Genomic DNA, 11,812 nt, shown 5'->3' on the forward strand with positions numbered 1-11,812 from the left:
GTCTATATATATGTATTGTGTGTCTATGTATATATATATAATTTATATATATATATATATATATGTATATATATATATATATATATATATATATATATATATATATATATATATACAGTATATATATATATATATATATATATATATGTATATATATACATATATATATATATATATATATATATATATATATATATATATATATATATAATCAAATCAAGACACTTGCTTTTTATTATTTAGGGTAATTTATTTTAGATTATAACGATAACACAGGTATCCGTTAGAAAAAAAGTTTACCACAGTGTCACAATAAATAGTTCGATATTTTACATATGAAATAGGTATTGATATAGATTGCGTATTGCTGTAGGAACAATTTTGGAAAAATAAATTTATTAATCCAATAGCAGGCTCAGTATTTAATCCGACAGATTTTTTTTTTTTTTTTTTTTTTTTTTTTTTTTTTTTTTTTTTTTTTTTTTTTTTTTTTTTTTTCCCTCTCCCAACTAGAGAGATATGTAGACTAGACTTGAGGACCCCAATCTCTATTTACCAACACTTTTTTCTTGGACTCATCACAAGAAATACGGGTGCCCTTGTGTGTGTGCGGACATGTACCATGAGGCAAAAAGAACTTTTACCTTGCACGAGACCCATAGCTAAAACTTTACCGATTCTGTCAGCTAAATGCAGATTTATATGCAGTCGTAAAATTTGTGATTCATGAACTGTATAGAACGGTAGGGTGATGTAGGTTGGAAAAGATTCAAAGATGTAGCAAGACAACGTAATATGTGTAGTAAGATTACTGAAGGTGCTATCTCTAAGGTACATGTAGCGTTGTCTTGGCATATAACGTAGTGGTAATCATTTTAATTCAAACTGTATTTACATAATAGTATATCTTCCGTAAGTCCTTATAGTACTTATTTTATGTCGTTTATATGTGATGTAGAAGAGACTTTTCAGCTATGGTAAGCAGCTCTTCTAGGAGGACACTCCAATATCAAACTATTGCTCCCTAGTCTTGGGTAGTGCCATTGCCTCTGTACCAAGGCCTTTCACTGTCTTGGGTTGGAGTTCTCTTGCTTGAGGTTACGCTCGGGCACACTATTCTATCTTATTTCTCTTCCTCTTATTTTGTTGAAGTTTTTATAGATTATATTGAAGGTATTTATTTTAATGTTAGTGTCCTTGAAATATTTTATTTTTCCTTGTTTCCTTTCCTCACTGGGCTATTTCCCCTGTTGAATCCCCTTGGCTTATAGCATCCTGCTTTTCCAATTAGGATTGTAGCCTAGCAATTGATAATAAAAATAATAATAATAATAATGTACTTCATTTTGGGCATGTTCTGATCTATTAAATGGATTACAGGGATCCCTCTTTTCCTCCGTACCTTGAAACATATTAATCTAGGATAAACATTGCACTCTTACATTCTGTCTCGCCTTCAGAAATCATGATGGATTTAAAGTACCAACTGGAATTTTCCCCAATCTCCGATACTTTGATATTTCTGAATCTTCTATTAACGTGCTCTTTTCCCATTTGTATGGGGGTAAGCACGGTTGCCTTCTTATTGGAGGATTGGCGTCACTGACCTTCGATGTCAGGATGCCAGAGAACTTCAAATCAATCAATCTTATTGGAGGACATTTGCTTTTGCTATGGGGTAGACTGTAGTCCCTATCGGCTGCCCTGCCTGACATCGTTTTATCGTTTTAGACCCCGGTAGCTTATGTTTCATGTATTGTATCAGTCACCAGCGTCCTTCCTCCCAGTAGCGAAGAGTCTTGTCGATATTTGAATTAATTTCACTGCTCTAGGATAGAAGGCTGCAAATGACTTAGATAATGTATTGGAACTTCAAACTTCCCTTTTCTGCTTGGAGTTTTGTTCTGGGAGGAAGTTCTGGGTTGCATATGCTATAGAAAAAAAGAGGGTATGACAAGGAGTCCTGTCGAAATCTGAATTAATTTCACTGCTTTAGAATAGAAGGCTGCAAATGACTTAGATACTGTATTGGAACTTCAAACTTCCCTTTTCTGCTTGGAGTTTTGTTCTGGGAGGAAGTTCTGGGTTGTATATGCTATGCAGCTATAGTAAAAGAGTTTATGACAGAAAAAAATAATTATTTGCAGTTGGTTGCTTTTATAGGAACACAGTGGGAGTAGCATTTGTTTAATGTTATGATATCGTTTAAATGTATGAATAACAAGATTTCTGTATATAAAGAGAGAAAAGATGTTGATTTTTTTCAGGTTTTAATTAGTTCCTCAATTAAAACGAAGCTCCTCACTTATTAAATCATGCCCTATTTACGGGATATTATACTGAAATGAAGATCATTTCACTGTTATTTATTCCCAAGCCTCATGAAAGGGACCTGAACTGTGTTTAACTGCGTTTGGTCCTCTAACGATAAGCGATTTGTCATTCTGAATTGATAATGGGAAACATTACAAAGTGTCATTATCATGATTATAATGGACAGAATAATGGCTAATCCCTACAACTTCCCCCACCCCAACCCTCCCTCCCCTTCCCCCTCCCTACCCCCTATCCCTTCCACCAAATGGCTAGCAACATATGACTCTGATCCCATACACCTCAACAGCTATTAACCTGTAGGCCATTTGCCAGAGCGGAAACCACCCCCTCCTCCCCTCCCCCACCCCTTCCCATATTGTTCTGTAGCAAACATCCAATTAGCGATGCATCTCATATAACAGGGAGGTCAATATTGGATTAATTACAAGTGCGAGACCTGATATTAGGCAGCAATGCCGAGCTTAATGCTTTATTAAGGCCCTTGGTAATTGATACGGAGCGAGACGGATATTTCCTTTCCCTAAATATAGTCTCTTCATTTTGTTGCCGTCTCCCGGAGGAGTACCGGGAAAAGAAATGGCAATATCTCTAATTATGAAAAGTAATGAAGTTAATTACCGTGCTCTTGATTGTATTCGTTCAGCAGTAACACTAATGATAAGATAATAGATTTAATTATGATGTTGTTTTTGTTTATATGGTGATATTCGATGCTGGAATGATTATAATGATTTATTAACCGGTGTAACTTTATTAGCTAATTTTAACTGATTGGTTCGCGATAAGCTTGTATGATTTTAGAGGCACTCGATAAGATTAGATATTTCAGTGTTGGACTATTATCAAATGTAATTTTTCTCTAGTCTTGGGTAGTGCCGTAGCTTCTGTACCTCTTCCACTGTCTTGGGTTAGAGTTCTTTTGCTTGAGGGTACACTTGGGCACACTATTCTATTTATCTTCCTCTTATTTTGTTATAGTTTTTATAGTATGTATATGAAATATTTATTTTAATGTTGTTACTGTTCTTAAAATATCTTATTTCAATAGTTAATTACTTCTCTTATTTCCTTGTTTCCTTTCCTCACTGGCTATTTTCCTTGTTGAGGTCCCTGGTCTTATAGCATCCTGATTTTCCAACTATGGTTGTAGCTTGGCAAATTTTAATGATGATATAGAATTGATCACAAAAGCTGTTTGGGTATTTATTTTCATTAAAGTGAAACATATTTTAGATGCACCAATTAAGATTCGATATTTTCGATGGAGTTGAAATGAAAAAAATAATAATTTAGATTTCATTTAGGTATTTCATAACTTCTCAGAAATGAAAAATTAAATATTTAAATTTTCCTTATGTATTTAATAGCTTCTCAGCCCCCCAACGTCATGCCACATATACTAAATTAAGATATTCCGAATCCATATTTTTCATAAATGAACATCCGGAAAAACAAGCAACGAATGCACAGCACCGATTCGGTAAACCGTCCGAATCCCCCAACGTAGGAGGATAACACTCGCTGAATACCCAATTGGCACAGTTATTGGCAGTGAGGATTTTGGGGTGCTGTATCACTGGGAATGACAAGTCCAAACAATGTTGGCTTAGCATTAAGAAATGCGTTTTATTTATGATAGGTTTTGAGAGAAAAGAAAAGTATCTTGAAGCTGTTTGATGAAGTGACAGTGATATCGTGAAATGTATCCCGCTGGGAGAGAGAGAGAGAGAGAGAGAGAGAGAGAGAGAGAGAGAGAGAGAGAGAGAGAGAGAGAGAGAGAGAGAGAGAGAGAGAGAGAGAGAGCTCTTGAAAGATGCGTTGAGTGAAGGATATTAAATATCCACGCATAACTTATTTGTTTTCTTATTTATTTGTTATTTCTATATATTTTCGTTTATATTTTGGGGAGAGTAAAACTTGCTTAAACATTCTTGATAAATTAGGTATAATATTAAGACCAGAGGAGCTCTGAACTTGTTGCTGAGAGAGGGAGAGGGGGGGGGGGGGGGGAGGGAGGAGTATAACATAAGATGTCTGGAATATGAGATATAATATCTAGTTTCATTCATCGCTTACCAAAATCATAATCCTTGTCGTATAATAAGGTACTTTCAAGAATACATTTCTATTTCAATCATCGAAAAAAAAAACTGAATTCTAGGGTCTAAATGATATCCCACACCCACGATCGGACCATGTGGCTCAAATTCCATAAATCAGATCAAATTTTACGATACAGTAAATCAATGCAATGAATGACCTCCCAGGTTGTTTCCAGACCCAGGTCTTATCCCGCCTCCTTTGCCCATCTACCCTGTGACGACGCTTTGTCTACCATTCCTTTATCTTCGGCGTCTTCATAGCTGTCCAAGAAAGAAGAATATTGAAGAGAGAAGTCTCTGAGGGACGCGAAAGACTCCTCGTGTTTTGAAAGATTGAAGATATTTGGGGACGACTTGAACCTGTCGCCTTTAAGAACGCCATAGTGTGAGAGGGTCTCTTTGCGTGTTATATGAAATATATACGTATATGTGTGCTTATTTATATATATATATATATATATATATATATATATATATATATATATATATATGTATGTATATATATATGTGTGTGTGTGTTTATGTGTGTTTTGGCCATCTATCGCTGGAGTATTTGTCACTAAGCTGGAAGAAGGATCCGAAAAACGAAATTTTGACCTAGGGCTTTCGTATTGTCATATCACTGCTGGACAAATGCCTCTGATATGTCCTAATATGCTTTGAATTTGGTCATTTCATCCCCACGCTGGCCATTGCGAACTGGAGACTTTAATCTGATGGCTCACAGCAAACGAACATAGTATGGGTTGGCGTGACTATAGTCATTTTTTTTTAGCCAGGCAGATTTGCACCGACTCGCAGTGGTGCCCTTTTAGCTCGGAAAGGTTTTCTGCTACCTGATTGGTTAGAATTATTTTGCCCAACCAATCAGCGATCAGGAAACTTTTCCGAGCTAAAAGGGCACCCCTGCGAGTCGGTGCAAATATGCCTCACTAAAAAAATTTGACTATAGTACAGCTTTGCTGATCATGGCGATACACAAACCCTTTCACCACGTAAAGGTATCCCCACTCAGGTATTTCTATGTATTTTGGCACTTGTAGATGTATCTTTTGAGCGTTTTTTTTTTCCAGGGTGAATTGTTATTTCTATATTGATATATGCTTCATTATAATAATAGTTTTCATGTTCTTATTTTTAATAGTCAAAATGGGTTAAATAAGATGTTTATTTTTATAATTTCTCATAAAATGTATATAATGAATTTAGATTCTTTTAAAACACTCATCATATACAGTTTTGAAAAATAAACTTAATTGGGCAATTTTTTATTTCAAATTGGTCATTACAGTATTTGGAAGCTTAATTGCGTATACGGCTATTAATTTCATCATAACTGTAGCATATGGAACTGGAGATTACATTTTATAGCGTCATGAAATTGAAATTAGAGGGACTATAATTGGATTAAAACGTTGGAAAGGTAATTTATATCTTATTATGTCCTTTGATATTCAGTTATAAGTAGTACCCTCCCCTGCTTTATTCATAATGCTTATCTACCTTCAATTGATTAGAAAATAAATTAAATACCAAGAATAAGCTGTATATAGGGTTGTGGTGGACTTGGGTAGTGCCATAGCCTCTTTACCATGGTCTTCCACTGTCTTTGGTTAGAGTTCTCTTGCTTGAGGGTACACTCGGGCACACTATTCTACCTAGTTTCTCTTCTTGTTTTGTTAAAGTTTTTATAGTTTATATATGGAATATTTATTATAATGTTGTTACTATTCTTAAAATATTTTATTTTTCCTTATTTCCTTTTCTCACTGGGCTATTTTCCCTGTTGGGGCCCCTGGGCTTATAGCATCCTGCTTTTCCAACTAGGGTTGTAGCTTAGCATTTAATAATGATAATAATAATAATAATAATAACGTCCTTGCCTGGGGATTGCCAGATTGGGGTTCGAGTCCAGCTCAAATTCGTTAGTTTTCTTGGTCGCTGCAACCTCACCATCCTTGTGAGCTAGGATTGTGGGTTTGGGGGAGCCTGTAGAACTATCTGCTGAGTCATCAGTAGCCATTACCTGGCCCTTTCTTGTCTTAGATTGGGTGGAGAGGAGGCTTGGGCGCTGATCACATGTAATATGGTCAGTCTCTGGGACATTGTCCTGCTTGATGGGGCAATGTCACCGTCCCTTGCCTCTGCCATTCATTGCGGGCCTTTATATCATTCTTTGATTTGAGCTAATTGGAAAAATCTATATTTCTGTTCGACTGTACCGTGATATCAGATTTAGATTTTGGTGTGATGTTTAGACTGTTATTTCTTCCTATTAATTATTATTATTATTATTATTATTATTATTATTATTAGGTAAGTTGCAACCTTAGTTGGAAAAGCAAGATGCTATAAGCTCAAAGGCTCCAACAGGGAAAAAATATTCCAGTGAAGAAAAAAAGTAACGAAGTAAATAAAATATAAAAGAAGTAATTAACAATTTAAATAAAACATTTTAGGTACAGTAACAACATTAAAACATATATAAATTATAAAAAAGGGGCTTATGACAGCTTGTTCAACATCAAAACATTCGCTGCAGGTTTGAACTTTTGAAATTCCACTGATTCAACTACCTAATTAGAAAGATCATTCCACAACTTGGTAACAGCTGGAATAAAACTTCTAGAATATTGTGCAGTATTGTGTCGTATAAGTTCCTCTGATTTGGAAGAAGATTTTAGAATTGTATTATTTTCTTGGTGGTTATACCAAATCTGCAAATTTTATCAGTTTTGTGTAAAATTGCATGAAAGAGGCTAGTATAAAATTGGATTTCTGTTGTTTGATTAATTTTACCATTAATCCCTTAATTCCAAACATCAAGACGAAAATTGCGTTTTAATTTCGTTATCGGTTGAACATAGTTTATAGTATAATTGCCATTTTATTTCTCTGGATTATCTTGAATGATGAAAACTTTTCTTTTCGTTGTATGAATTTTTTGTTTGCTCCTATTTTTATTATTATTATTATTATTATTATTATTATTATTATTATTATTATTATTATCATTATCATTATTATTATTACTATTATTATTATTATCATTATTATTATTGTTATTATTACTTGCTAAGATACAACCCTAGTTGGAAAAGCAGAATACTATAAGCCCAGGGGTCCAACAGGGAAAATAGCCCAGTGAGGGAAGGAAACAAGAAAAAAATAGAATATTTTAGGAACAGTAACAACATTCAAATAAATATTTACTATATAAACTATAAAAACTAACATAACAAGAGGAAGAGAAATAAGATAGAAAAGTGCTTCTGCATTGTATTCATTTTATATTAAGTATATTATTATCATTATTATAAGCTAAGCTATAATCTTAGTTGGAAAAGGAAGATGCTATAAGCCCAAGGGCTCCAATATGGAAAAACAACGCAGTGAGAAAAGGAAACAAGGAAATACCTAAATTACAAGAGATTTAATTAACAATCATATCCTTTAGAAAAATAGCAACATTAAATTAGGTCTTTCATATATAAACTATGAAAACTTCAAAAAAAAAAGAAAAAAGAAATAAGATAGAACAGCGTGCCCAAGTGTCCCCTTGAGCAAGAAAACTCTAATCCAAGACAGTGGAAGACCATGGTACAGAGGCTATGGCACTACCCAAGACTAAAACAATGGTTTGATTTTGGGGTCTCTTCTCCTAGAAGAGCTGCTTACCATAGCTGAAGATTCTCTTCTACCCTTAACAAGAGGAAAGTGGCCACTGAACTATTACAGTGCAGCACTTAACCCCATGAGAGAAGAATTGTTTAGAATCATAATAGTTATAAGAGATTCATGCATCATTGTACATTTACTGTAATTCCTTATTTGTTTTACCCCGAATTATTCAAAATACTTTTAATAATAATTTCAATTATAGTATTGATTCTATTTTGATTATAATGATAATGATTATAGAAATAATATTAAAAAAAAAATTGGAGTATGTTATAGTAGTGTTATTCTTATACAATTTATTTTGAAATTCATTTGTAATTTTAAGTATTATTTTATAATCTATTTTGAAATTTATTTGGGATTTTAGGTATTATTTGACTTATTTTGAAATTTATATAGGATTTTAAGCGTTTTTAGTGTATAATTTATTTCGGATTTTAAGTATTATTATTATTATTATTATTATTATTATTATTATTATTATTGTTGTTGTTGTTATTATTATTACTATATAATTTACTTTTAACATATATTTAGAATTTTAAGTATCATTATTATATAACTAATTTTTAATTTTATTTACGATTTCCACCTTCAAAACAACGAGTCTTTTACCTCTTTCTGCCGGAAAGCTCTTACTCCAGATAGCCATCGCTTTCATTGGAAATGAACCCGTAATGTATTCGTCAGTTAATGTATTATGAATTCCTGCGCCTGCTGTTGCTGCTGTATTGAGCTGACTTCATTAAAAGCAACGGGAGTCATTATACTAACGACGGGTGTCGTGAAAGTTGCTTTAGCGTTGCTTATTGTCCGGAGTATGAGATAAATGGTTCTTTTGAATGGATTTTTTGTTCATCAATGAATACGAGTATTGACAACTTTAAGTCTCTCTCTCTCTCTCTCTCTCTCCTCTCTCTCTCTCTCTCTCTCTACGTCCTGGTTTTATATTTTAATATGGATGTTTTTCTGTTTAGCTTATATCTTTAAATCAGTTATAAGGGATACATAAAGATTCTCTCTCTCTCTCTCTCTCTCTCTCTCTCTCTCTCTCTCAACGTCCTGGTTTTATATTTTAATATGGATGTTTTTCTGTTTAGCTTATATCTTTAAATGAGTCTTAATGAAAAAAGGAATTTGTATTTACATTTCATAAGGGAATACATAAAGATCTCTCTCTCTCTCTCTCTCTCTCTCTCTCTCTCTCTCTCTCTCAATGTCCTGGTCTTATATTTTAAATGGATGTTTTTCTGTTTAGCTTATATCTTTAGATAAGTTATACCTATAATGAGAAAAAGTAATTTGTCTTTATATTTCTCTCTCTCTCTCTCTCTCTCTCTCTCTCTCTCTCTCTCTCTCTCCTGACGTCCTGATTTTATCTTTTAATATAGATGTTTTTTTTTCTGTTTACAGGGATATTATAGCTTATATCTTTATAAATAAGTTATACTTACAATGAAAAAAGTAATTTTTCTTTATGTTTGTTTTATAAGGGAAGACATAAAGATTTCTCTCTCTCTCTCTCTCTCTCTCTCTCTCTCTCTCTCTCTCAACGTCCTGATTTTATATTCTAATATGGATTTTTTCCTGTTTAGCTTATATCTTTAAATAAGTTATACTTGAATGAAAAAAGTACTTTGTCTTTACATTTTATAAGGGATACGTAAAGATTCTCTCTCTCTCTCTCTCTCTCTCTCTCTCTCTCTCTCTCTCTCTCTTAACATCCTGGTTTTATCTTTTGATATGGATAAATTCTGTTTACAGGGATATTATAGCTTATATCTTTATAAATAAGTTGTACTTATAATGAAAAAACTAACTAGTCTTTTCATTTGATAAGGGAATACATAAAAATCGCTCTCTCTCTCTCTCTCTCTCTCTCTCTCTCTCTCTCTCTCCCCGAAATACGGTGCAGATCAGGATATTTATTGACCTGGTGTGTGACGATATTTATTCGTACTTTCGTTGGGTGTTCGGGTCTTGATGTAATAAATATTTCTACATAAAGTTCATCTCTTATGTGCAACGCTCATTAAAAAAAAAAAATCGTGTTATTAACCAGCATTTACCAGTTGTTATCTTTTAGGTTGTTCGTATATCTCAATTTATCATTAACTGCTAATATTAATTGCAAAAATATTTTGGTTCAATTATAACACGTAAACCCTTTTGTCAAAATCCTTTTGTAGGCGAACTAAATTTGTATGCATTCATTTATAATATTTCATGAAATATGAGTTACTGCATGTCTTATAGTTGTTGAGAAAATGAAGAACCAATGTTTATCTTCCAAGATTAACTCTGTTGCTCTTATTATTATTATTGTTATTATTATTATTATTATTATTATTATTATTAGCTAAGATACAACCCTAGTTGGAAAAGCAGGGTACTATAAGCCTAAGGGCTCCAACAGGGAAAAATACCCCAGTAAGGTAAGCAAATAAGGGAATAAATAAACTATAAGAGAAATAATGGAGTTAAAATAAAACATTTCAAGAATAGTGGCCAAATGAAATTTTTTTTAGATGTAAACTAAAAAAAGCCTGATATCATCCTGTTCAGCATAAAAGCATTTGCTGCAAGTTTGAAATTTTGAAGTTCTACCGATTCAACTACCCTGTTAGGAAGAGCATTCCACAACTTGTTCACAACTGGAATAAAACTTCTAGAATACTGTGTAGTATTGAACCTCATGGGGATAAGTCTTATCTAATAGAATTAACTATATACTTAGTATTTACGATCAGAATGGTACTGTCCAGGAAGATCTGAATGTTAAGGATGGTCAGAACTATAAAAAATCTTATGCAACATGCATAATGAACTAATTGAACGAAGGTGTCAAAGGTTATTGATATCTAGATCAGGAATAAGGATGGTACTGTCCGGGAAGATCTGATCTAATGATTCAATGCCTAGAGTCTTGTAAAATGTTTTTGATTTCGAATTTGCGAAAGGTTATGTATTCAGGAAGATCTGAATGTAAAGGATGGTCAGAGTTATGACAAATCTTATGCAACATGCATAATGAACTAATTGAACGAAGGTGTCAAAGATTAATATCTAGATCAGGAATACGGATGGTACTGTCCGGGAAGATCTGATCTAATGATTCATTGCCTAGAGTCCGGTACAGTTTTAGAATTCGAATTTGCGAAAGGTTATGTATTCAGTTCGCGTCTTCACTTTTTCCTTCCTTACTTTTGCGCAAGCTGAATTATTCCCCCATTTTTCTTGCTCACTTACGGGAAGGGGAAACCAGGAGTGACACGGCCGTGGTATTGATATTTATGCTAGCCATTTTAATACACCGAAAACACCAAGTTTCTCTCTCTCTCTCTCTCTCTCTCTCTCTCTCTCTCTCTCTCCTTTGAGCTGTATTGCTGACCTCTTTGAAATGTTGTTTGACCTCTTTGAAATGTTGTTTCAATGGAAAGTTTATTTAGTGATCAACTATATTTATTTATGTTTTATTTATTATTCAACTATATTTATTTATGGTTTATTTATTATTCAACTATATTTATTTATGTTTTATTTATTATTCAACTATATTTATTTATGTTTTAATTATTATTCAACTATATTTATTTATGTTTTATTTATTATTCAACTATATTTACTTATGTTTTATTTATTATTCAACTATATTTATTTATGTTTTATGTAGTATTCAACTATATTTATTT

At 33.0% G+C, this 11,812-nt stretch overlaps 1 protein-coding gene across 1 annotated transcript in view; it reads left to right on the forward strand.

Moving 5' to 3' along the window:
* Positions 1 to 11,812, forward strand: part of dlg1 (discs large 1) — a 671,410-nt gene that overhangs the window by 20,110 nt on the left and 639,488 nt on the right. The window lies entirely within an intron of this gene.

Source organism: Palaemon carinicauda, chromosome 27 (genome assembly GCF_036898095.1).
Source record: "Palaemon carinicauda isolate YSFRI2023 chromosome 27, ASM3689809v2, whole genome shotgun sequence".
Classification (NCBI taxonomy): Eukaryota; Metazoa; Arthropoda; class Malacostraca; order Decapoda; family Palaemonidae; genus Palaemon; species Palaemon carinicauda.